Raw genomic sequence first — 24,728 nt, 5'->3', positions numbered from 1 at the left:
TAGAAAAATGAGTTTAAAGTAAAAGGCAGGTGAGAAATAACTTCTCAACAGCCACATCCAAGGCCAAAAGATGACACCATTCCATATAACTTGAAGTTCAGTTCTAAAGTCTCAAAATGATTAGTAAGTGTTCTTGACGAAAATAGCATGGGATGGTGAACCTTTGCAAATTGAGAACATGGAAAGAGGGGGGTGGGAACTACAAGAATGAGAAGGGAAGAAATGAAGGAGCAGAAAGGTTGAGTCAGGGGTAGAGTAGAAGAAAGGATATGTGATTGGTAGGGTTTTGGGTTGGGAGGGTGGTAGAGGAGGAAGGGAGAGAGAAAGGAACTGGGATTGTCATGTAATTCAATCTTGTTTGTAATTCAAATAATAAAAAAAAAAAGAAAATAGCACGGGAAACCAAATTCAAAGAAAACAGGAAAAAGAAATAAGTAAATGAGCATTACACTGGATAAAAGGACCAGCTCAAGGAATTCTCAAAAATTCTGGAAATAGCAACTTTGAAAGATTTTCAGTCTAATTATGGGTCCTCAGACTGACAGCTGAATCTTAGTTGTTCCTCTTCATTCCTTTTCTGTTGGCTACCCATTTTTCTTTCCCTCCTTTATCCTCGCTGGTTCACAGGCTCTAATCTTCATAGGAATTACCTCTCACTTATACATGGACTCAATCAGGTTCTTGAATAAACTTCTTGGCTTTTATGTCAAAGCCCATCCTATGCTGAATTTCTTCTGAGGATGTAGACCAATATTATCAACCAAGGGTAGCTGGATAGTTTCTTGACTAAACATTGTGACCACTTTGTGTTGTTTCTTTAGCAGTGACTATTAAACAATTTTAATTAAAGCAATGACTCTTAATCACTATCAACTGACAAGCTGTGACATTCACAGATTTTTGGGTCTCTTCTCCATATCTGCCCATTCTAAATTCCCAGTGATGAGTGGAAGTGATGGAGACCTCCGCAGTCATTCTGGGTGATTCTGATTCACAGTGAAGTTTGAAATTATCTATCCCAGTCACTGACATGGCAAGACTACTGAATATTCAGTTTACATGATCTCTCTATAGCTAAGAATTTCCTACTGCAAAAGTGATGGCACTACTCCTTTTAATCTATTAATGAACACATGACACTTTTTGTACATGTCTAGCTATTGCTATAGACTTGGATAGGAAGAAAGTGTATGATCAGGTCAGTGAAATATGCACTTTCCAAACAAAACAATGCTACTATGCACAAAATTTAGGGCATATTCCAGAGTCATCCTATTAGCAATAAAATTCACTTTTTTGAGGATTCTTAACCACAGGAAAGTAGTTTTATAAAAATTTTAAAGGTACATAGTTAAGGAAACTTTAGAGGAAACATTAGTGGCTTAGGTCAATTGCTACTTAACAAAGAAGGCAGTATTTTCCCTAGAACCTCTTTTAGAGAATTAGTTATTCTGTGTTTAGGGATTTTTATGTTTTTGATCTTCAAATGCCCTTGAGCTGTTCATAGACATCTCAATGCACCTCTTAAATATTCTCCAACAAAATAATTCTATATCTGTCAACTGCTTGATACATTTTTAGACCTTTCAAATCTCTGAATGTTTTTTCAGACCGTATTCCAGATTTCTAACCCAGATTTCAGATCCTTATATTTCAATGTCTAAATATTAAATATGTCTGTAATGGTCTGACAGATGTGGCATATTACTTCCTTTGTTCTGAGCTCATTATCCATATTATAGAAAGTTGGAATTACTCTCTATTCCAAGGCTTGTCTGTGGTTTATATGAACTGATGTCACAGGTCTGTCCTGAGATGATTTCTTAACAGTGGTTTGTTATTTCTTCTGTGCATATGGCACATCATTTGGGAGTCTAACCATCATTGCAATCTGTCAGAATTTCTGTGAACTTTATTCTATCTTTCTTCATACTAGCTATTCCTTCCTTATACCTGTCATCTGTAAATCTTATAATTTTGTTTTTATGTTGATAAACATTTGATATAACAGATAACAAAAACAAAGCAAATAATACTAGTATTTTATATTTGCATGATACCTAAGCATCCACAAAGTACATTCATATGACTCTTAAACAATAAGGAGTTCATGTTTCCAAACTAAATTATTCTAGCTATGTTCTGAATGACCTTAAAAAGACCAGTGTAAGAAAAAGTTCCTAAACGATGTATCAAATTGTAAAGGTCTTAAAAGTGATTTTATTCCTGAGTGCTCTTTTTAGACATTTTATTATCTTAGATAAATGTCTTACTAGTTACAAAACAGCCATTCTATTATATAAGTAATAGAAAACACCAAAGTTATACAATCAAACAAACATATATCAGAGTTTCTAGGCATCAAGCGCTATAGGTGGTACTATAGAAAATGAGTAAGTTAAAATTACTAACTTTGAGTGATTCTAATCCAATTAAAATTGTAATATAAAAATTAATTCCAGATGAAAATATATATAAAAATAACAACATGCTTAAGAGCTTACAGTAAGGGAGGTTTTTCAGATAAGATAAAAATAATCTAGGGACGCCCTATGTAAGGGCTCACCCTCCCTGGGGAGCAGAAAGGGTATTCTATGATAGGTAGGGTTTTAGTTAGGGGACAGGTGGTAGGGGAAGAGATGAGGAAGAGAGAACTGGGATTGACATGTAAAACAATGTTGTTTCTAATTCAAAAATAATGGAGAAAGACAAAAATAGTCTAGGGTATTTTAAAGAATAAATAAGAGAACTTTATGGTGGTGACTCATGTCTTTAATCCCAGCATTCAGAAGGCAGAGACAGGCAGATCTCTGTGAGTTTAAGGCCGTCTTCGTCTACAAAACAAGTACCAGGACAGACTCCAAAGCTACAGAGAAACCCTAACTCAAAAACTAAACAAAACAAAACAATAATTAAGCTGGGGAAGCATCATTGTACCAAACCAAGCTCTCTGAATGTGGATGCCAGCCAGGATGCCAAGACAGTCTATGGGACCTCTAACAGTGGAGCCAGTCTTTAACTCTAGAGAGCAAATGGACTTTGGGAGCCCATTCCCAAAGTATTGCAGCCCAGATACAGCATGGAGGGCCTAGGCCCTCCCCCAAATGATATGAAAGACTTTGAAGGTCCCTGGTGGAGGGCCTCACTATCCCTGGGGAGAAGTTGGGACATGGGTTGTGGGGGTTGGTGGGGAACATGGGAGGATGGGAGCGTGAGGGAATACGGAGGATGGATATGTAAATATGAGTAACAATTAAAGAATTTAAATAAAAAATGAAAAAAAAGATAGCCATGGAGACATGAGAGATAAAGGGCATTTCACAGCGGAAGAACAAATCATTGTACAAGAGCTAAGGGATGATGGGAGGAAGGTATAGAGAGATTGTGCTGAATATATATATATATATATTATATATATATATATATATATATATATGGGGAATTTATTAGAGTGGCTTATACACTGTGGTTCTGGTGGTCCAACAATGCCTATCTCCTGTTGGAAAGGTCATAACCTAGTAGTTGTCCAGTCCATGAAACTGGATGTCTTAGCAGATCCAGTTTGTTAATGGAGTCTTGGAGAATTGCAATAGAGCTACTGGTCTTGAGTCTACACCTGCATTGAAATCCCAAAGAGGTAGGTTCTAATACCAAGTAGTGTGGTAGTGAAGGGAAGCCTCAACAACAGGAAAATAAATTTGCAGGAACAGTAATGGCAAAGAAGCAGAAAGCAGAAGCTTCTTTTCTTCGTGCCTTTTGACCGTGAGCTCACACAAGGAGGTGTTGCTCCAGGTTAGAGTGGGTCTTCCTACTCCAGATGATCCACACAAAAACCCTCTTAGGCAATAGCCAGCTGTATCACTTTTAGTTGATTTCAGTTGTAGTCAGGTCAATAATTGAGATGATGGAGAATTCCTAAAGTTGCATTTTTTGTTAATTTTTAGAATACATGGCACCCTTTCTGTCTTTTCCGTCATTACCTACTTCTAGTGGTAATTAATGTTTTCCTAGTGAAAACTTTAGATACTTTACTTTTAAAGGAATTTGAATCAACAACTTAATCTTCTCTTGTGTTTTTTCATTGGATTTCCTAGTGTTTAGATTTAAGAAAGTAACATTTTTCCTTTGAAACACGAAGTTATGTCTTGACTGAGTTACTTAATATTGTTTGCATAGCTGTATATGTGTTAAAGTAGAAGACAATAAAGAAACAAACAACAACACCCAGCCATGTTATGTGGAAGTATGATTACACACTTTAAAACTTGACTTTATTGTGCATATATGAACACTGGTGTTTGATTGCTCAGGTTATGTTATTTTTTCTGAGTACATAACAATTTCATTCTTCATCTTAGAGTTCTAAGGTTGAACTATATTTGAATTATCCATAAAAGTCCTGAGTATTTTCCTTTTATGAAAATTTCCCCACACATCATAACTAGAAAATGACTAAAGCGATTTGTATGCTAAATCTAGGAGGGGGATATTCTTTGTTCTCTGACTAGGACAAGGGAGCTTGAAAAATCAAAGGATAATTTCTTGAAAGGGAAGGGTGAAGAGGTCAAAGCAGAATGTGATACTGGATGTTGTTTTGAAATGGCAACAATAGCATCCTTTCCTACTTGCCTTTCCAATGATCCTCTCAAATAAAGCTGTCAAGGGCCTGCACCCCAGGGTCTCCCTGCAGATCCTCTTTCAAATGCCCTAAAGTATTCTCCATCTACTCTCTTCTACTTCAGATTGAGAGAAACACAGAAGATTGAAAAAAAGGTTAAAATCTAAGCCAAACAACAAGGAGATGGCTGAAAGGGCTTGTTCACCCTGCCGTGTAATGAAACCTATTGGTTCTGAGGTGGAAGTTGTGCTTTGTTGGAGACTTCTGGTCACCTAGAAGTTTGCAATCAAAGAAATGTTAGAGTCTGATGTGGTTGAGAGTCAGTAGCAGGCAATTGCTCAGCTCTGAATCAGAGGCCATATACAAGCATGCGTATTGAAATGGGAATCCCTGGGAAGTTTCCAACAGAAGGCTTCCAGTTGTGATCTGCCAAAGCAGAACAACTGCAAAAGGATCTGCAGTTCCTACTATAAAGACAGTGTGTTAGACCCATGGCCTTTCCTGCTACTTCTGTTGTTCCTACCCATTGTAATGCATGCTGGCAAGCTGTACTGGTGAATGCAGGTTGTTTCATGGCATTGTTAGGAAGCCTGAGTCTAAACTATTTCTGTGATCATTTAGTTAAAGTTATATAGACTGCCACATCATCATAGATGGATATATTTATTTTCTATCTATGTTTCTATCTATATACTTATCTATGTATCTAAGTACCTGTCTATATATTTATGTCTATTTATCTATCTATGTTATCAATATTATCAATAATATTTTTGAGTATAAACACACATTGGACATCAAAAAGGAGGTGATGTATTAAGGAAATATAATTTTATGTAGAAATGGATGGAATTCAGCATTTGGTGCTCTGTACTAAAATGCTGACAGACTCAAAATGAAGGAAGCAATGGGTTTAATAGAGTGGATACTGAAATAAGGATAGAAGAGGACTTAGTAAAGACGAATTGGAGCTTATACAGTCATTGGGTGAAGGCTTGACATAGATTAGTTGGAGAATTGCTTCAGATCAGCATAAGTTCAGGATCCAGGGAAATGAAGTGATATTTAAGTGAGGTGGCTTAAAGTTGGTAAATGTGATGATTTACTGTCTCTAAGCTGACTGAACCATGTTAAATTATCATTTGTAATCCATGCTTGGCACTGTAGTTCAAGTTTATTGTGCATCAAACTATCTACCTAAGCTAAATGTTGGGGCTTATAGGAATCTGGGGAGAAAGGTGGATGGGGGGCGTTAAGAATATTATATCAATTAAGTAGGCTGCAGAAAAGTAGTGAACAGATAATACCCACTGGAACTGCTTTTCTTAACTGAAAAAAAAAATACCCTCCTCTGCCTCATCACTCCTTGCTTGCTGTTTGAATGAGATGACAGAGGAAGAATCCAAACATGTAGAGTAGAGCAGCAGAATAGCAGAGCTCAGGAAACCTAAAGAGTGACACCTTGTCCACTTTTTGTCTTCTTCCACTAGAATAATAGTCAAGGAAACTATGAAGGAGCCAAACTACATCCCTTTTGTAGATCCCCCTATTGGTGTATTATTGTTTTCATTTTAATATATTTCTTTTATCCAGTTTCATGACTGTGATCTATCTCCTCTCTCTCTCTCTCTCTCTCTCTCTCTCTCTCTCTCTCTCTCTCTGGGTGTGTGTGTGTGTGTATACATGAGTACACATGCATATGGGGGCCCATTAATGTTAGGCAACATTCTTGATTTCTCTTCTACCTTTTTCACTGAGGTATAGTCTGTCAATCACACTGATTCTTCCTGGGAAAAGCTAGCCTTCCTAGACAGCTTGCTCTGGAGCTGCTAGGTCTCCATCTTCACCTCCTTTGATTATAGATAAGCTGTCATGTCCCCAAACCTGGCATTTTCATGAATTTTGGGCATCTGAACTCCAGTCCTCAGGCTTACTCTGCAATAGCTTTAACCACAGGATATTGTGATTCTCCTGGAAACATGACCATTCTCTAAAAGGACTATCTCATCATTGTAAAGAGATGCAACACTGTCTTTCTTTTCTTTTTATTTCTCACTTGAACTTGAGGGGTGCCTGACATAAGTCTTTCCTTATCCTAGGGGAAGCTTTGCTTCTAGATTCTCATGTCCCCACAGTATCCCAGGGCATTTCTCAAATTCTCTTTCTTGATCTGTTCAGGCCCAGTGCACTTGGCTCATAATTATCTGACTCTCTGCCCTATGCATCCTGTGTTCTCAATCTTGCCTCCCTTACCCCACCCAACAGCTCCATATGCTGTCAGTTTTCACCCTCAGCCCCCACAAACTTCTCTGCACAGGCTGCCCCTCCCATTGGGAAGCAATCCTCCCCCAGTTACATTAATATTTAAAAACCCTCATTCAGTCCACACTTCTGACCTAGTACTGTATCATTCTCTCTCCCACTGGAAACTGCAAATTTGCATTTTATCACATCCACCCAAGCACATATGGGGTCACCCTTCAATCCTCCTATATTTTTAGAGGAGGATTTTGCTACAAGCGTTTAGTCTGATATTCCTGGCTTTTCAACAGAAAGTTTGGCTTTCTAGTGACAGGTTGCTGCCGAGATTGAGAAGAGGATCATCGTGCTGCAAAGATGAGACTACATCGCTCAGGGTTCTGGAAATTTCTGTATTCCTATTTCCTGCTGTATGTTGAAATGGCAGGTAGTGTGAATTAGTGATGAGTATAGCTGAGAGGAGGCAGTGTATTAGAAAGGAAGGGACCTCGGGGTGCTGATTAACTTGCTAATCAACAAAAATTCTGAGGCACAATTTTTGAGGACAGAATATACATATCTTTAGTGCCAGAGTGTATTCAGCTTGTCACTTGTGGACTTTTCACTCCAGATACTTAAAGGACACATTAAAAATGTGGAGAACTGTGATGTTTGGCAAGTGGTTGTCTGTCCTCTCCTTCAATAAGTTTTACAATGTAGGTGCTGTTCTGGCCATTAGTTTAAAATAAGATAGGGGATTTGATTATCAAAAAGTCTGGTTAATTCTATTTCTATGTGTGCATGGCCATCACAAAATGTGTTTGTGGGTAGGTTAACTCCTCCTTTGGCAGAACAAACTGATAAAATGTGGCTAAAAGGAGAATTATGCACTTCCTGCTTCTACCAGCAATTATTAAATTATAATAAAGAGATGAAAATTACTACTTAACACTCAAAATGACTTTAAGTGCTTTTACGCTGTGTAGGAAATTGGACAATATAATCTCTGTTCACTGTTCTTTTCTACCCATGGAGACTGCTTGAGTTGCTATTGAGGAAGGTAGGCTGGAAGTTTGTGCAATTCTTTTGAGTGCTTTGGCAGAATCTCACAGGATGTCAGCTGACAGCATCAGCTCATGCATGTTAGAATGTAGAAAGGTATTTTCTGAGTGGAGTGACTGATGGCAGGGCCAATTGCTCTAAAATAAAAGGAAGAGCCAGGGGTCGAATGGGAGGCTAGTGTTCTGCAAAAGACCATGTGTTGAGGGCTTGGTCCCACAAGTGGTACATTTGGGGGATGCAGTCTGTGAAAAGACCTAGCAAAGGACTTTATATTTTTATGCCCTGCTCTTGAAGAAGCTCATGGTACCCCGATTTCCAAATCTTTGTATGCATCTCTTACATGTACGAAATAGGCCCTATGTGTCCCATGAATGATGGATGACCCTCACCAGAGAGTCCCAAAGAGAAAGGGAATTCCTATTCTTAGAGTACAATAAACCTAGCAACATGTTGATACAAAACCCTGTCACCTCCATTTGTCAGGAAAGTCTTCTCTAAGAAAATTTGTAGAAAGTTTGGTTGAGGTAGGCTTAAGGAACAAGCTGATAACACCATGTCCTAGGGAGACAGAGACAAGAAGATAATAAATTTAAGAGCTTTCTGAGTTACAGTTTGCTTAATATAATACAAACCAACTAATAGTGAACAAAACACATGATAGAAACTTAAGTCCTTAAAAGATAGTGGAAGAAAGGGATCATATTAAATTATTAAGCAATTTGTGGCAATCTAATGAAGATTCATTAATACCTTGTCTTACTTGCTTAGTTGTCTTTAGATTCTAAATAGAACTACTAAGCAGGTGAGCTCTAGCTGCAGGTAAAGGTGCTTGCTGACAAGCCGCAGGACCTGAGTTCAATCCCTGGAACCCTCAAAAAGGAGAAGAGAACCAATTCCTGCAAGTTGTTCTCTCACTTCCATAAGTGTACCATGCATAAACACACAATAGATAAATAAATATAAAGAGAATCACTACCCCTGAAGCACACCTTCACAAGCCATCTGATCCCTGCTGAAAAACCACAGGAAACAGCACATATACAAGCATATTCTTCATTTAAATGTAGCATATAAACTGCAAGTGTTCCTCCACACACCAGCATGAAAACTATGAGAATAATTAGACATAACCCATAGCATGCTATGAAGCAGCCAGCTGATTATCATATTTTCTACCTACAACTTAGGCTTCTACCCATTTAGCCATAGCGTTTCTCCTGGATTGACATGGGAATGACAGTAAAGAGCATTCTAATCCTAGAGCTCTATCAGGTCTTTCTCAATCCCTGGGAAATTTGGGAGTTGCTTAGGATGATCATCAATAATGAGTAAGACCACTAAACTGTTGGATTACTTAGCTTTTGAAGAAAAACAAACCCGTCAATGTTTACTGAAAACAGTGGCAAGATGCCTGGCAAGCAGCAATTGTGCACTGCACATTAGTTGTCAATGTTGTTTTATTTATGGTTATAAGTCACTACCACATATGCATATGATTCATGTTATAACTTTCAGCTCATTGAAAGTAACAAAGGTACTACAAGGTGACCACTATTATCTTATTTGCAAATGAAGTCTAATACTTAATGGAACAAACTATTTCACAATTATTTGTATAATAAATAATAAACCACAGCCACTAATATATGCTGCTGCTCTGATAGGAATTTTTATAAATTCTGTCTGCCTATCACCAGTTACCATGCAATTATGTACAATAAACAGTCAAAGATTAACAAGCTTTAGTAGGTTTATACCAGTTTTAAGTCACACAAGAAAACTACTCATGACTAGGAATCATAGATTTCTTGTTGTAGTAGTGAATATAAAATATTCTTGTAATATATCAGAAGTAAAGCTAGATATTGTAATATATGTCCATTATTAGAGCACCCAGGAGGACTACACATTTGAAACTGTCCTGGATGATGTAGTAGACTCAGACTCAGATATGAATAGATACACATATACATATATGTGGATATGAGTGATTTACATAGTAAAGTAGTAAATTTTGCATTAATTATTTCAAATAAATCGTAAATGATAAAGTTTTGGAAAAAGTCTCTCTCACACACACAAAGATTCAAATGACTAAAGTTAGAAAACAATATAATATCCTGCATAGGTTGGGGTTCTCAAGCCTTCCTTTTAGGGACTCAGCTAAGGTTAAAAGGCTTGAGAAATATACCCACATACTCATAAATCATCTTACATTCAAATACTCTGTGAAATGTTGTCCATGAAACTGTTAAAGTATAGAAGTATGTTACAAGCCATCACAGCTTCCTCTCTGCTTTATCCCTACCGTCTTCCCAAAATTGGCTACTTGTCACCTTCTTCCCAGCTACACTTTGTGAGAAAGGTTTCCACTGCTGTTTTGTTTCTTTTCTTTCATCTTACAAAATTCAAATTCTGCATCCTGGGCTTGTCTAGTTCCTGGACTCACTGATAACTCTTGGTGTCAGAGAGCAGCCATTGTCTGAGTCTGAAGTTCTTGAGGTATCCCAGGGTTTAATTTTACTTAGGCCATTACTTTCTATCATAATGAATTCTGAGTGTGCATTGCTATTTCTCCACTTTACTTGTTTTCCTGTCTGTAGCAGACTTTTTGGCTTCTAATGATACACAGAACCTTACAACATAGCTACCTGCTCAATGTGGGGTAGGTGTGGCCTGTTTCCAATGGATAAAAGTTGACTAATGTGTCTGGATGTCACTTTTATAATTAGTCAACAATAAACAGGACTGTACCCTTCACCTTGTACTCTCTCTCATCTGACACTCCTACACACTGTGTGTGGAATGATTGCTGGCAAGTAACCAAGGTCATTCAAATCTCCCAAGGCAATCAGACTCTCACTCACTTCAATACCACAATGAATGTAAGGCTGAAAAGAATCATGTAATGTTTGCCTACTATCCCTAGATTTTATGCAGCTGTTAAAGGTTCAGCTAGGGGCTGGAGAGATGGCTCAGAGGTTAAGAGCATTGGCTGTTCTTCCAGAGGTCCTGAGTTCAATTTCCAGCAATGACATGATGGCTCATAACCATCTGTAATGAATTCTGGTGCCCTCTTCTGACTTTCAGGGATACATGAAGACAGAACCTTGTATACATAATGAATAAGTAAATCTTTAAAACAATTTTTTAAAAAAGGTTCAGGTGGTAGTCTGAGGACATTCTATGAGAGGTTATGAAGCAAGTGAAGCAAGCCTATAGAATCTGTGAGACAATTAAATGTCTCAACCTACTAATCTTGTAGGTAACTTGTTACATGGCAATTGTTAACTGATGTGCTGTCTTTCACTTTGAATACCATTTATTTCCTCTCCCTCCAGTAGGCTTTACTGCACAATTGGAGCCCCTTTTGTATGCATGACTACAATCTACTCACTCATGGAGAATTTAACAGCAAATGTGTTTCACTGGCTTTTATTTTCCTGCGAGTTTATTCCACATTTACTATACCCCACCTCCATCATTTCTGAGAGAAAATTCCTGGTGGTATTTTCACTCATATTTACTTATAAATAAATCCTGTCAACTACAAGGATTCTGGCACTTCTTTTTTTACCCTCTTGTCCACAGTCCTTCTGCTGAGCAATCTGCTCCTGAGTCCCCTGTTGCCTGTGAAACTGCAGCAGATTTTCTCAACCTTTCCTTTAATAACAAAGAAGTCAGTAGTTCTACTCTAGGAATCACTCTACTGTCTGGACACTGAGATACTCCAGATGACTTGAAGCAGAAAGTCCCTGGGATTGCTGATTAGTTGAAACAAATCCACGTCCTCAGCTGGAAAAGAAAGGATAGTTCAACTATAGTTTACAGTTAATTGTTTTGCTTTCATTATCTCTGGTGGGGTTTAAAAGTTACAGCTTTTCCTCTAAGCAAGGCTTTAGTTGCATCTCATGAATAATGTGTATTATTAGTTCCACTAATTTTTATTTTCACAACATTTCCAGGATTCTCCACATTCTTTATAACTCTTTGATACAAGGGTTATTCAGAAATGTATTTCTTAATTTATAATTTGGATATATACTGATAATAGTTTAGTATGATTTTGGCTGTAATACTACAATTAATGTAAAATCATTTTACTTTTTCAAATTTATTGAATATTCAGAACATATTATAAAACATTAATGATTAAAGCAGTATGGCATTGGTATCTCAACAGACACAATGTGTAATTGATTTGTAATAACGCCCAAAGAATCCACAGGTAAAATGACTTTCCTCGAGGTCAAATTCTAATGAGATTCTCTTACAGTAAGTGAATCTGGGAAAGCAGGCTCTCTCCAGGAAAAAAAAATAAAACAGAGCTTTATCTCTTTCAATACACAGAAACCAGATAAAACTGACAACACTAACATAAGACCTGGAACTATAAAACTAGAAGAGAACAGGGAAAGCCACGTGACATTGATCTGATCAATACTTGCTTTTTTTGTTTAAAGTTTGACTTAAAGGTACATGCAATAACAGGGAAAATACACAAATGAGCCAAAGAATTTTACAACAAATTAAACAATGGAGTGAAGGGAGAACATAGGTACCAGAAGAAAATATATATGAGTCAAACATCTTATTAGAAGTTAATATCCAAACTAAAGGAAACAAATCATTGTAAAACTAATTTAATTAAAATATATAAATAATCTGTGTATGTTTCCCAGAATAAAACAAGCAAATTGTCAAAACAAACAAAGAAAAACACAGGAAAACAGTTCAATATTACTAGTCACTAGGAAAATGCAAATCACAGCCACAGTGAGATGATTTCATATTAATAAGAATTGTTACTATATAAACAAAGAAGAAACCAAAGAAACAAACTTTAACAAGTATTACTTATTATTTGGAGGAACAGAGAAGAGGCTACCTTAAATGCCCTCCCTGATGAGATTGATGACTGACTTATATGCCATCCTATAGCCTTCATCCAGCAGCTGGTGGAAGTAGAAGCAGATACCCACAACTAATCACTGAATTGAACTTGAATCCAGTTGCAGAGAAGGAGGGCTGATTAGCAAAGTGGTCAAGACCAGGCTGGAGAAACCCACAGAAACAGCTGACCTGAACAAGGGGTTGCTCATGGACCCAAGACTGATAGCTGGGAAACCAGCATAGAACTGTTCAGTTAGGAGGCCTGGGCGATCTATGGGGCCTCTGGTGTTGGATCAGTATTTATCCTTAGTATACGAATGGGTTTTGGGAGCACATTCTGGTGTTGGATCAGTGTTTATCCTTATTAAATGAATGGGCTTGGGGAGCACATTCCACATAGAGGGATACTCTCTCAGCCTAGACGCACCGGTGAGGGCCTAGGCTCTGCTCCAAATGATATGACAAACTTTGGAGATCCCCCATGGAATGCCTCACCCTCTCTCGGGAGCAGAAAGGGGAAAGGATTAGGGGCTGGTGGAGAGCAGGGGAAGAGGGGAGGAAGAGGGAAGTGGGATTGACATTCCAAAAATGCTTGTTTCTAATTTAAATTTTTAAAAAAGGAAAAGGAAATAAAACTATGTAGAGACACCTTGAAAAACTAAAATAGCATGATCATGCAATTCACCAGTCTTACTTCTAGGTATTTACACAAAAGCTATGAACTCTGTATGTGGAAAAAGATTTCTGAGTTCAAACATGCATTACTGCAGTATTCACAGTGAATCAATGAGACTATCCATCCTAGATCCAGAAATGTAGCACGCTCCTGCATGTGGACACACACACACACACACACACACACAGACTCTCTCTCTCTCTCTCTCTCTCTCTCTCTCTCTCTCTCTCTCTCTCTCTCTCTCTCTCTCTCACACACACACACACACACACACACACCACACACACACACACACACAGAGAGAGAGAGAGAGAGAGAGAGAGAGAGAGAGAGAGAGAGAGGTGCGCATGCACACATACACACTGAAGACTGTTCAGCCTTTAAAAATAGTAAACGTTCTGTAATTTACAACAATATGACTGGAGTTGAACAACATTAAGCTAAGTAAAATAATCCAGATGAGGAAAATTAAGTGCCACATATTTTCATTATATAGTGAATCTAAAACGCTTGAACTAAGAGGAACAAATAAGAGAAATATGGGACTAGAGGGTAAGTTGGAAGGAATAGGAGTATGTTGATCAAATTAAAAAAATTTGTTGAGTTTGAGAATTTCTTTTCTTTGAAAGAATGGGTTTTACTCTGTTGGGCAGTAAAATGGTGTGCAGAGTAACTTGACACTTTTAAGACTTGTTTTTAAGGTCAGGCCTTTCTCATTATTGAATCCTAAGTTGTCTTTTAAGTAATAAATAGCAATGATGATGATGATGATGATGATGATGATGATGATGATGATGCTTTATCCTCTAGGCATTCACCCTATCTCCATGTTATAGAAGATGATGATGGCCAAATAGCCATGATATTGAATTAAGCCAAACAATAAATACATAGATATCCAGGTTCATGATTTTGCTAAAGGGTGACAAACAAGATACTGACATTTCCCGGTAGGAGGGCTGCAATTGGCTTATCCATTACTTGTCCATTTCCTTGAATGGTTAGGGTGGTGAGAGAGTCTCAATATCCAGCTCCTGTACAAAACCTTAAATAATTGTTTTAAACTCACAAGGTTTTATAGTTATCTCTGTTAGAAAGGCAACTTTCTTCCTACCATGGAGCTCAGGTGTGACCATGCATATGTGTCAATACAAAGAGATCTTCCAGCTCACTTAGTGAGACATTCTTCTATGCTACCTCCCTCATTGTTGGAAAATTTAGACCCGACAAAAGTCTGTTTGTCCCCTTTGAGTTAGTATTTCTTGTCTACTCAGCATTGTAAATGGAGCAGGGAACCCAGAGAGTGAGGCAGCAGACAGAAGAGAGTCAGGGACAGAGGCAAGGGAGGGCCAGCATCCACAATAGGTGAGCAGTTTGCATTGTGAGCGACAGAAGAAGCAAAGGGCACACTGCCTGAGAGCTGAAGATGAAGCAGCTCAGCAGGTTAGACCAGCAAGAACATAAAGAAGAAAAGCAGAAGTGCAAAGAAGTCAGGGCAAAGAGCTGAGACCAAAGAGGAATAAAGGAGGTCGACACCATAGAATGAAATTGCAGAAGCCACAGTCAGTACAAGATTACAGAAAGCTGTCAAGTCTATTGTCAAGGATCTGAGTCCCTGGACCAAGGGCTATACTGATGTTACTAAGGGTTAAAGTATCTGAGAGGGATAGGCCTACACAAAAGCTTCTGTAAGGTACTTGGGCCACTTGGAAACTACATCTCCAGCAATAGCCACTATCATAGGAATTCTTAGTTTCCAGTACTCAAAGTTAACATGGAGACTGGAAGACTGGACAGTGCTATTTGTTGTTTTTCTCACAAGCCTGCTGCTGACACTCATTGTGTCCAAAACCTAAGGCAAAGAATGTTTGTAGGAAGTGTTTGAAGAGCTTTTGGTCTACTCACACCTCTCTGGGTAGAACAATAGGACCCTACACAAAAGACCAGTGACACTTCAACACAGACTCTGGAGTTTCTACTAAATGCCTTAATGAAGACTCTTCTCTTTGATTGGTTGGAATTCAAATGTGTCATAATCCTGAGAAGACATACTTTAGCAACTTCTCTTCCTCTAGAAGCTGTTCTTTCACCAGTCTTATGGTGAAGAACATTTTTTCAGACTTATATTTATCAAAACATTTTTGTGTGATTTTCAAAGCTGCTTCTTTGCATGCCCCTCCCCTCCTCAGTACTCTTGTGAAGTCCAGGGGCTACATTTCCCTGACCTCCATTCTCTGTATCTACCCAGAAAAAAAATCAGTATTGGTAGATAACCTTCCTTGTGCTTTATTTGAGAATTCTTTATCTGGAAATTGGAGATTCTGAAGGGTACCCTGTGTCCAGTTTCTCTGGCCATGGTCAATATCTACCTTCACATACTGCACATTGTCTGAAAATAGCTGTCATGTATTTTGTAAAGTTTTGTAGTTGTTTATAACAGGAAGAGATATTTCCATCTTTACCTCTTCTGATTCCAGCACCAAGTTCTCCAGCTTCCTAAGAAGTAAGAAGGAATGAACACAAAATATCACCTCTCTAATCCTATAATATGTTAGGATAACATATCAGCCTTTTGGGATTTATTTGAAAAGAAATTCCCATTTGCAATTTTCAAGTTATGGTTAGACTCAGTTTCTACAGTTAACAACAAGGACAAAGCATTCTGCCTGTTTCTTTCTTAAGAATCAGTATACATAAGACACTCCATGAAGCCTAATGCAAATAGAATCCTGGAAGTTCCATGCCACCAGACCACCAGGAAAGCCTACACATGCTTACTTATAAGAGGTGAATATGGCTCTTGTTTAAAGTTTCAACCTTACTTCTGCCCTTTGGTACCTCATCAGGTTCCATTGTTCCTAATTATTTGATACATAGTATCATCCTGACTTGACTTCCTTATTTTTATATACAGTTGCTTACAGTTTCTAATGCATGTGGATAAATCCATCAGGTTATAGTGGCTTCTTTAAGAAATAACTTAATGTCATAGCACTTGTTTAAATGAGTCAATTCTTCATCTGGCTTAATCTCTGATCTATGCATTTTAATTGTTTTGCCTACTGGAGACTTTGGATCAGAAGCATAGTCTGAATGATGCTCATCACTCTTTCTTCAGTCATAAAGTATGACAGGCATGTGTACAACCTTACAAACACCAAATAGTTTATCTCTGGCCAAAATGATAAAATAATAAATGTGTAAGTTTTTGCTTGTGTGAGAGAGGGGGGGAGAGAAAGTAGAGGAACTGTTAAAAGATATGAAGTCAGAAACCCACAGAAACAATGGAACTGACCAAATGAGAGCACATGGACCCCAGTTATAAAGCTGAGGAAACAGCATTGGACTCTGAACCAAGCCCTCTGAATGTGGGTGCCAGTTAGGAGGACTGGGCAGTTTATGGGTCCTCTGACAGTGAAACCAGTGTTTATCCCTAGTACACAAATGGGTTTTAGGAGCCCATTCCCCAAGGCAGGATACTTTCTCCACCCAGATACACAGAGGGCCTAGGCCCTCCCCCAAATGATGTGACAGACTTTGATGATCCCCCATGGAAGGCCTCACCCTCATTGGGGATCAGATCAGGGGATGGGAGGTCAGTGTGGGGCATGGAAGGATGGGAGAGGGAACTGGGATTGATACTTGACACATAAAATATGCTTGTTTCTAAACTAAATAAAAATATTTACATAAAAGTAAAATAACAAAAAAGAAAGCACACATACAAAAAAAATTATGAACCAGGGTGGTGGTGACTCATGCCTTTAATCCCAGCACTCAGGAGTCAGAGGCAGGTGGATCTTTGTGAGCTCAAGACCAGCCTGGTCTACAAGAGCTAGTTCAAGGACAGCCGCTAAAGCCACAGAAAAACCCTGTCTCGAAAAACCAAAACCAAAACCAAACCAAAAACAAAGTTATGAGTTCATTCATCTGGGTGAACTCTTATGCTTTGCCTCAACAGACAAAACCAAAGTGAAGTCACTCATGCAAAATTTCTATGACGATATGTAATTTATTTCACCTTCAGGGAGATCAGGAAAGAAAGAGAAAGAGAGAGAGAGACAGGGGAGGGGAGAGACAGAGACAGAGAAACAGATCTTCAATAAGACAGATTTTAGCTGATATGATAAAATATTTTCATAAGTAAAATAACTTTGAAATGACTAATTGAAATGATTGATTATTTTTTGAGTTTGCTCAGGTCATTTCCTGTCCATGAAGCCAAGCTCTTCTGCTCAACTCATCATAAAACTTGTTCTATTTTATACACTGAAAGGCTTTCCATCCTCAGAACCTCTAATGCATCAATTAGGTCTTTAATCTAAATTTGTTAAAGGTTTTCTATTTGGACAGTAACAGGCAAAAATGCTCCTTATATTTTCTTTTTTTTCTAGAAATTTTCTCATAAAGTCTGGTCTTTTTCATGTTTATATCTAATCTGTAGTATCATGAAAATATTCTGCTTCAAACAATGGCTCTTAAATATTAGTAAGCTATTGGAGATTCACATATAAATAGTATCTATTTTCCTAAAATCTAATCAAATCTACCATCAAATTTCTCCATTTCCTAAAGCAAACAAGAAATTTATTTTCTGCCATTATTTGAGATTCTTCCTATTAAAGGCATGCAAGGATTCAGGTTATTTATGAAAACTTGAACTTTTGGAGAGAGTTCTTTGGATCTTGATATACATATGATGTTTTTATCTTCTGACCTTTCATAGTCCCTAAGGGGAGATGGTTTTAATAGTTAATATTGATTGTGACTTTGACAATATCTAGAATCATCCAGGAGACTATTCTCTGTGCATGCTGATTAGGTTAGCCAAAGTCCAATCTTTTAAGCAATTATCCAGTCTAGATTACCTGAATTGGAAACACACACCTTAACTGTAGTCAGCACCACTCCTTGAGCTGAGTCCCTGGACTGAAAAAAAAATGAAAAATTGTTCTCAGCACTAATGTTCATAACTTTCTGCTTCCTAACTATAGGTGCAATGTGACCAGCTAACCCAATCCTATTACACTATCAATCACTCACCATGATAAAATATACCCTCAATGTTTTAAGTCAAAACAAATCCTTCCTTCCTTCCTTCTTTTTAAGACACTTTTGTTACAATATTTTATTGTAGGAAGAGAAATACAACCAAGACAGCACTTTGTTATTGAGGAGTAAGGTGTTGTTCTGATAAACATGATCACGTGGTTTTTAGACATTTGCAATGGCATTGCTGGCATACTATCTGAGTATTTGGAACTTGATTCTAGAAATGTCCTTGAATATTTTAAACAGAACTTAATGGGACAATTTGGTAGGAACTTAGGAGGAAAAAAAACAATATTGAGAGAAATGTTATTATAACCTTCAGTAAACAGTGTTTGTATGATTATGTGTTATTCCGGGGAAAAATCTAACTATATTCTGCCCTTTTCTTGAGAATTTTAGTGAAATTGAATTTAAAAGTGTTAGATTAATATATTTTACAGAGGAAATTTTAGGACAGCACAGCATTTGGGCTGTGACGTAGCTATGGTTAGTAAACCTTAGATTTTTACTAAAATCTATAGTGAGAGGGAGCAGAAAGATATGAAAAATGCACAAAGTTGTGTGAACAAGTTTAAAACTGCTGACAACCAGCATGCAGATGATCAAGCAACTCTATTAGTAGAAGAGTGAACCCATTCCATCATTGGGATAATAGGAAAAATGCCCTGAAGGCAAGACCCTAAACAAGTGACAACTCAAATTATTTGGAAAGGAGAAAACCAGAACAATGAATGATTCAGAAGGACTTCTTTGTTCAGACAATAGCCTAGGAATGTAATTTTTGCAGATTCACCATCAAAGTATATAGAGGTTAATACAATTGTTGTTCACGGGGGCAGGTTATACCTTTGTCTGGCAGCAAACCTTGTCAATATCGCCAGTATAACACTGGTTTTTGAGGCTTAAGAAATGCAAGACTAAGAAGGTCATGGAATCTTGCTCCTGGTTACAAAGATATGTTGAGGACAGACAGTATGTAGCCTGATCAGAGTCTCTGAAAACTGTAGATGGAGATTTCTATGGAGTCATGCCAAGGATAGCTATTTGGACAATAAAATAATTTTACTTGGACTGCTTAACAGCATGCTGTACAGACTGGACAACCAGGTCACAAAGTGACTGCTGAACTTGTCAAGGGACAAAATGGCCCTTCAATGTCTTGACTGCCTCGACCAGCAAGGATGACGCAACAATGGAGCTCTTCTTGCAAGCAGTTTATTCAGGACCTTGTTAACAGCACTCTTTCTCCCTGGGCAAGCCTCTCCCAGCCCTTAAGTAGGCATGGACCACCAACCCTGGATTGCCACGTGGGCACCGTCCATAGGTCCACGCATACGCAAGCAGCTTACGATCATCACATGAGTCTGGCCTTAGCCATATATGGAGTTGTTTTTCTCAGAGAGCGCTTGCTTTAGGAATCACGGAGGGTGGAAGCCAGCGCCATCTTTAAGGTTCGGCTCCACGCAGCTCTCTACACTTCAAGGTTCCTGCTTCATCAAAAGATATGCCAGACATTCTGGGTCTATAGGATGAAGTGGGATTCCCCAACATTACAGAGGAACTTTGGGTGACTGTTCAGGCAGTGAGATGTCTCTGTCAATTCTAGAGTTCATATTACATCCTTCTGGGATCTTTGATGGAGTTGAAAACAGATATTTATGGTTATGGTTTTACTAAGTTATGGTAAAAGATAAGTTAAATATAAATCTTTAGACTCACAAAGATAAGATAGATGATAGAATATTTTCTTTAAAATTTGTCAAATGTTAGTGGACTAGATAGTGTTAACTATAGTTCTTGCTTGAAAAGATTTTGTTATATATAATTTTACTGTGTTAATTTAAAAACCATTTTTTATTTAGGCAGAAAAGAGGAGATGATGGGGGATATCCTTCTGTATGCTGTGAATGTATGTTCTCTTATTGGTGGATGAATAAAGCTGTTTTGGGCCAATGGATAGGAAGGAAATATAGGTGAGGCTACCAGACTAGGAGAAATCTGGGAAGAGAAATTCATGGAGTGAGTCATAAGAGAGATATCATGTAGACTCTAGGGAGGTAGGACACCCAGGAATTCTCCAGTATGATAAGACAACATAGAGATACATTGATTAATAGGAATTGGTTAATAATTAAGAGAGAAATAGCCAATAAGACGCCTAAGTCATCAACCAAACAGTTTATAATTATTATTTGTGTGTTTTTTGGGGAATAAACAGATGCAGGACTAGACAGGACAGAAACTTCTGTCAATAGCAAACAGGCTATGAAAGACATATGAGCAAAGCTATAAAGATGATGCCTAGTTGCAGTGGAGATCAGGAAGTTAGTGATGCCAGCCCTATGGTACATTTGCTGAAGATAGTTGCAGGCATAGAGTGAGATTTTCCAAGACACAGTCTCTATGTACTGCGGGAATCGAAGCTGTCTGTGTGGGGTTGTCTAAGTGCTTTGAAATTCAGATGATTTTGTCATGAACTGACATGAGCTGCAGACTTGAACTTGTTTGTTTTGAGTTTTTGTTTGTTTGTTTATCTTTGGTCTAACCTTTACTTGATAAGCCCAATTTATCTATCTTGGAATGGAAATGTTCACTCTATCACATTGCTTGTTGGAAATATGCAACTATATTTTTTTTTTAAAAAAATAAGTGTTAACTGTTGGGATATTTCCTTGAGTCTCAGGAGAGACTATGACTTCAGACTTCTAAACAAAGTTGGAACTACAAAAGACTGTAAACAAAAATTGCCTGTTCTGACTACAAGGTCCCAAATAACTGACTTGGAGGCAGAATAGGAATTTTAAATTCTTGGCCAATAGCTCAGGCTTATTACTAACTAGTTCTTACAATTTAACCCATTTCTATTAAGCCCCGAGGCTTGGGTCATTTACCTCTATCCCATTTTGAGTGTCAGACTCATTCTCTGTCTGGCTGGTGTCTCCTCACTCCATCCTTCTCCTTCCCATCATGCTTAGTTTGCTCACTCTGCCTATACTTCCTGCCCTGATACTGGCCAATCAGCATTTTATTGTACCAATTTGAGTGACAAATATTTATAGTGTATAAGAAGATTATTCCACAGGGAAAGACCATGGTGACTTTTGTGACATTGGACCATACACATGCATTTTGTGTTATGAAGTATTATGAGGCTATGGAGTTAAGGAAAAGGAGGTTATGGCTTAAACATTATGGGTGGAGGAGTTACATTAGCAAGGAATGGAGCTCTGATGATTAATTTGATTGTCAACTTGATATTATCTAAAGTCTCTTAAGAGATAAGCCTCTGAGAACGCCTATGAGAAATTATGGAAGTATGTCTTATTGAGATGACAATACCCACATATTAATCTTGGTCAGTACCTTCCTTAGGCTGAATTCCTGAAGTAAACATAATTTAGAAAACAAAATATTTATTGTTCTCTCCTTCTTGTCCACAGATGTAATGCGAACAGCTGCCTCAAGAGTCTGTAATCATGACTTCCCAAGCATGACAGATAAACTTAAACTTTCAGACCAAAGTAATGTCTTAAGTTACTAGTGTTGGGATAGTTTTTGTCAGCAGCAGAGAAGCATAGATAATGTTGTGTGGCTTTTGTGCTACAAGTGGGCAGAAGTGTGTTTCTCACACTTAGAAAATGTTCTCCTGCACCGTACCTTCTGGGGATCTGTCCATAAAACTGTTCTTCTCCCAAGATGTTCTACAGTGTAGGCTCTTCCAAGGTTTAGGGCAAACAACCTAAGACTTTGTAAAGCCCCTTTCTCTCTGGACTCATCTAATCTCTCTAGCTTCTGTTCTCTCCTTTACTGTCTGAGAATTTGTCTTACTCCAAAGGCATTGGATTATTTCCCATCTTTCTCAGGATTAAATGCTGGTCAGGTTTTACCAATCTCATGCACCACTATCATCTCCCAGTTAGGAGAACATGGGAATCTGACCATCTCATTGAAATAGAAGCACAAATCACAAAAACAAACAAACAAACAAAAAAAACTTAGGCGCTTGTTTTTTGTTTGTTGTGTTAGGCACAAATGAGTATCTGAACAACTTTCTTTGCTTCACATAATTGTTAGACTAAGTTCAGTCAACTTCTAGAGGGGCTGTTCATACACTTTTAGTATAGTGGAACTTCTAATTAACTTTAACAGTTTGTGAGGTCTAGTACCTATTATATTGATGTGAATTTTTTTAGCCTTTGCAATGTGTATGTTTATACCTTGTTGCATTTCTCAGAGAAACTGAATTCAATTTACTCTATGGGAATAGAGCCTAAAGGAAAAAGAAAGACAGAGCAATTTGTGAGAAATTGAAATGTATCTCTCTGGTGATTCTGGCCAAAGAGCTGAAAGATCTCCTAATGTGGCAAGATTTTTTTTTTTTTTTAATTTCAGCAAATAGGAATTGAATGTGTACTATGGGTGCAGTGCCTAGAACACTATTTTCAGTTTTGTAGGTGGAGTTAAGATGGTCTTTACCCTTCAGAAGCTTGCATGCTGACAGACTGTTATACCCTGTTATGCCTCCTACTCACCTCTCCAACTTTTTATACTTCTCACTTTGCCTCGTGTTCTGTCTTTCTGCCTCTCCCCACGCTGACTTCATTTGGATGCTTTTCTGGCACCTCTGCTTCATTCTGCTGCTCAATCCTTTCCTCTATGCACAGTTTTTCTCATCTTATGCAGTGTTTCTACCTCCAAATTTGGTCCTCAGAAAAAGAAGCATCCATATGCCCCTTACTAGTTACTTTTTATGACAGCTTGCACTCATAAAAGCTTCTGCCCTTCATTATTATTTATATGTTATGGATGAGGGCTTTAGGTCTAAATAAGCAATGTTTATAGACACAGCTTACCATGATAAAGACTAGAACAAGGACTTTCCAACTAATGTTATGAAGTTCTTTTCAATTTTATACATTGTCTTTCAACATTCCTTTTGTAATTATAGTGCAACCATTCATCATATGTTAGGTGATGATACCCAGAGCCAGAATATTTTAAGCATTCATCACTTTAGGATCAGGAACTATGTCGTATTCATCTTTCCTCTGTCAGGGTGGAAAATTCTGAGGACTTAATTGCTGCTGCATAGTAGCTGATAGTAATGACCCCCATACCACACACTGACAAAAGGTAGAGCTTTAGGGCAGGGCAGAGCAGAACAAGGCGATGACAATGAAGAAGCAATTCTTTCTGGCAAACCTATCAGTAGAGTTGGTACATTCCATAAATTGCTAGTTTGATTTAATGTGATGGATACTGCAAATGATATGCCAATATTGTATCTTATTGCGCTTCCTATAAGCTTGGCATTTTAGGTTGTAGATTTAATTCAATAAAGATGAAAAAAAAGTTCCAGTTGTGGAACTCCGTTTCTCTTAAAGATCTGGTCTTTGCTGCTGCTGTTCAAGGACATGTGGGATCTTTCCCAACACGCATGGCAGCTTTTTGATTCTGGAGGGGCATTACTTCTTTCTTCTGCACCTGGGCATATCTCACAAGCACCTGGGCGTGGCTTGTGTTCTTTGGAGGATGTGATACAGAGGAGTCATGTTAGTTTAAAGCTAGTGTTGTGGCTCATCGAGTGTGTAACATGGTCATGGATTTTATGCTGGTGAACCAATTCTGAATTTACTAAGATTTTACTTTTTAATTCAGAATAAAGTGTTTTAATCCAGTCTCATGAAAACTAGAATCTATTTATACTCCTTTTCAAAGAGATGTGCTGAAAGCTGGTTTTAGTAACAACTGAACTTGTCAAGATAGTCACCACAGGTTAACATTTAACCATTATGTTCCCCCTACATGTAGGGGCAAGGAGAGTATATTAACCACATGATACGTTCAAGGTTGTATATTTATCAAATACGAAGTTGCCCAATCAAAGGAGAAGGAAGGTTCACAGAAACAATTTTCAGCCAAACAGTGGATTTCACCATTAGAAATTTATTCTGAAAAATGACTAATTAAAAAATTTTCATGCATTTTATGGAGGGATTCAGTTTTTATTTGCTTGGTTCAATATTAACAGTGAGAAATGGAGGAGAGGTGGATTGAGGGGTGGAACAGAGTGGTTTAGGGGGGAAGTGGGAGGAGAGGAGTAAGGGGAAACCTTGGCCAGGATGTGAAATAAATAAACAAACAAAAAATACATAAATAAATTTATTTAACAAAAAGTTTAACAGTGAA

Source organism: Cricetulus griseus, chromosome 4 (assembly GCF_003668045.3).
Source record: "Cricetulus griseus strain 17A/GY chromosome 4, alternate assembly CriGri-PICRH-1.0, whole genome shotgun sequence".
NCBI classification, from domain to species: domain Eukaryota; kingdom Metazoa; phylum Chordata; class Mammalia; order Rodentia; family Cricetidae; genus Cricetulus; species Cricetulus griseus.
Note: the sequence above shows the minus strand (reverse complement) of the source record.